A 3,725-nucleotide genomic window follows, 5' to 3' on the forward strand; every position below is an offset into this window, starting at 1 on the left:
TACAAATAAATGGCAATGAAAAATAGTATGGCTTCTAAGAACTTATTTTTGCCTGTTTTTTCTTTTAAAGGCCAAGCAAAACTGGATTATTTGTAGAATATATTCTTAGTGTCAAAAATGAAAGCAAATAATAATTAAAATATGGGACTTTATATTTCACAGATAGGCTTCACGTAAAAAAATAGCACATAGCTACTGACACTTTTACACAGTGGCAGTCAAGTGAATGTTTTTTTCATACCTAGATATTCCTGTGATTGGGTTGCATATTTTTTTCTCCAACTTTCAGCAGAGGTTCTGTTTAATGAAGGAAAGAAAACATAAACCTGCTTTGAGAGGACACTGTATTGGGTGTACGTGTAAGCCTGGAATCTAATAAAAAGCTTGGGATCATTTTTATTTTAGGCTACTCAGTTGATTCCTTACAGGCATTGTTTGGAAAATTAGTTCTTCTGATATCATAGAGGGGACAATACATAAAATCTACAAAAATAAGTGGTAACAGGAATAGTAGGTTGGAAGAAAATGCTAGGTCAGAACTGCAAATTTGCAAGGCTCTTAGTAATGGGAGAGAGAGTGAAAAAAAGAAATAATGAAGAATATCAGTGGCAGCAGATGTGAGAGGCAAACCTTTGCTTCCAACTCAAACCTTTCAAAAATTCCAGATGGTTTGTGTCTATAAGTCTGAGTTGCTGAATTATGGAGAACCTGATCTCTTTGCCAAGTAGTGGAGTACAGAAGAGAGAAAGCCTGAGATGGGGAGGCTCATGGCATGCCTCACTATGGCAAGGTCCACTGTCGCTCCTGCAAGTTCAGGAGCTTGTGGGAACTGGTGATCTTAGTCATCCACTCAAAGGAGCACATCACCATTCACTTGTGTCTCTGGTCCTGTATGTTCTACTTCAGCTGTATGACCTTACTCTTAATGACTTGTTAGCATGCAGTTCAGCTCCCAGGTATTCTACATGAGCAGCTACATTCAAATCCAACTTTAAAAGGATTTAAGATAGTAAAATATAAACATATATAAATGGAAATATTTTCATCACATTAACAAAAATATAGTGACTAGAAGTCCAGCATGCAGCATATTTACACAGAAAACAAATTATATCAAGAAGTTGCTATCTCTTTTGGGTTTTTTCAGAAATGCATACATTGTGTGGAAAAAACAGGGCATGCAGCAGGTGCACTAAACGGTCTCACTGACAGATTTCAAAACATAGTTGTGATTATGGAGATATCAGCAACTAGAGTGACTCTAATGGGACTCCAAAGGACTCTTGGTGAAAGATTATTTAACATTTTTATTGATTAATCAGACAATGATATTCATGTAAATCTTGCCGTTAACAGATGACTTTAATAAAGGACGGCATTACTTTCCTGTTATAGATTGATTTGATTTGCCTTGCAGCCAAACAAAATAATTTCATTGTAGCTAACTGCACCATAACACATCTGGGAAAAAAAAGAATATGGGCTATATGCTCATGTTAAAAAAATGCCTTGGAAAGCAGTAATCACAGGAGAACCTACAGAAAACTGTCTGAATAGGAGACCTTGGTGAAAGGGTATGGCGAAAGGGATTAGCATGACCTTTTGGGAGTCTGTAAAGGGGAATACAAAGTAGAAGGTAGGAAGTTGCCTCACCTCTGTACATCTACTACTGTAACACTAATTTGGTATAATTTGCTTCCTAGTTTGGTATATTTTCTTACAACATCAAAATACTTGAAGGTATTCAAAGGAGTGTCACAGAAAGTGATCTAGATGCTGAAAAGTTAGCATTGCGATAGGTGTCTTACAAGGCTTGGGATGTCCAGTTTGTTGAAGAGAAGTTTCACAGCTGATTTCATTAGTGCATCCTGGTACCTGCAAATGGAAAAGATATCCAAGAGTAGGTGCTAGTCAGTCTCCATGAAAAGATGTAGTAAGATCCAGTGACTGGAATTTTAATTTAGACAAATTGAAAAGAGATACAATTTCTTAGTTGCAAACAAGTCACACTGCTGGCTGATCTCATCACGTGTCATCAAATCACATATATGCTAAAGCCTTGAAATCTGTGAATCTATGAGTTCCTCCAGTCTTCTCTTTCCTTCATGGGACATGATAAGAAAAGTTTCCTGAATCGCTCTCAATATACCCATAAGACATGCTGGAACGGTTTAGCCTCACTGAATTGTTGGGGTTTCGCAAGGAAATACCTGCGCATTGCCAATATGACAGACAGGTCATAGTACATGCATTACCCAATGCATGGAATTTAAAGAACAGAAAATTAAAAACTAGAATTATTTACAGCAGTCACTAACTTACTGCCTAAATTAGGGCAGTTAGAATAGGATATGTCTCCTCTAATCTTATACAGCTGTGGCCACAGGCTCCCTTTCCAGTCAATGGAAGGAACGGAGGGAGCGGTTCACCTGGGCTACTTGACAGCCATCTGAAAGGGAACCATACCATACAAGTGTTTACAATACAGGTATTGGGTGAGATAAATCCCAGCCATGCACCTCACATCTCCCATGATGAAACCTGGGAAGTACAATGAGGAGCATTTCTGACATAACTACTTTGGTATTAGGCAGGTAACAAATTTCTCCTAGTGTTAATGGGAGCGTGCTCTAATTCAAGGCCTTTCGGCACACACAAGCCCTGCCATCAGACGGACTCTGAGACTAGCAACTGGGGTCAGCATTAGCAAAATGAAAGCATAAATTTCAGAATAAAAACCATGCATGAAATTTAACTGTTCTTTAGAGGTGTAGCCACAAAATGCACTAATCCAAAAGGTATTTATTTAGGCACAGGCAGCACCCATTGACTCTAGAGTGAAAACGTACCCTTGGGAAGGATGGGACAGGGATAAAGAGGCCTCAGTTGTGTGAGGCAGTTTTCAGCAACCCGAACTTGGTAATAGCTGAGTGTTACTTGGCCATACTTGAGTAGCAGGAGTGCTGGGGGGGCATTGAGAGCGGCCACCCCAGTCAGTGAGATGTGCTCTGCAATATGAAAAGAGAAAGGGATTTTAAGGCAGGGGACATCCTTTTATCAGTTTAACTTAAAAAAAAAAAACCACAAAAAAACAAACAAAAAAAACCCCAAAACAACACAACATCTTCAGATCTTAAAGACTATCATGTCTATAATTATGCTAAAACCTACATATAAAGTGCAGGAGCTGGGAGACCATGTGCCACGGTGATGGGCTGAGACCTGGCATGGTCACACCTTGGTCAAAAAAAAATGGGTCCTGTCCACAGGAACGGCAGCTGCCTTCAGCGATAACCTGAGGAAAGCCCATGGATGGTCACACACGCTTTTGTTTCCCATGGGAGATGAGGTGAGGAAGAAACGCCGCCGGGTAGGGAGCGAAGCAGGGATGAATGTACCTGGGGGAGATCAGCCTTGCCCGGCTCTTTCCCCAGGAACCCAGACGAAACCCTCTCACAACCAGGCAGGCAGATCCCAGCCGCCGCCTCTCCCCCGCTTCTCCCCCGAATCGGGCGGCCAATGGCCCCGACGCCAAACCCCACGGAAGGGGCTCCCGGCCGGCCCCCACCCCTGCGCTTCCCCGCCCCCGCCCGGTCCCCGACGAGCGCCCCGGCCGCCTCCCGCCTCCCCGCGGGTGCCTGCGGGCCGGGGGCCGCCCCAGCCGGTGGCCGTCGCCGCGGGGGCGGAGGCAGCGGGCGGGCGGGCACCTCCCCGAGCGGCGCCCC

The 3,725-nt window shown here is 43.1% G+C and overlaps 1 long non-coding RNA gene across 3 annotated transcripts in view; it reads right to left on the reverse strand.

Moving 5' to 3' along the window:
• LOC137662404 (uncharacterized) overlaps window positions 1-3,546 on the reverse strand; it is a 7,094-nt gene extending 3,548 nt beyond the window's left edge. For 2 of the 3 annotated variants that reach the window (XR_011047997.1, XR_011047998.1), the window contains exons 1-4: window positions 3,399-3,546; window positions 3,172-3,295; window positions 2,850-3,008; window positions 242-1,875 (exon numbers count right to left, since the gene is read on the reverse strand). This is a non-coding gene — a long non-coding RNA (uncharacterized lncRNA). The remainder of the gene's footprint in view (window positions 1-241; window positions 1,876-2,849; window positions 3,009-3,171; window positions 3,296-3,398) is intronic. The other variant, XR_011047999.1, reaches the window with a different exon arrangement.
• Between the last annotated feature and the right edge of the window lie 179 nt (window positions 3,547-3,725).

This window comes from Nyctibius grandis, chromosome 1 (genome assembly GCF_013368605.1).
Source record: "Nyctibius grandis isolate bNycGra1 chromosome 1, bNycGra1.pri, whole genome shotgun sequence".
Taxonomy (NCBI): Eukaryota; Metazoa; Chordata; class Aves; order Nyctibiiformes; family Nyctibiidae; genus Nyctibius; species Nyctibius grandis.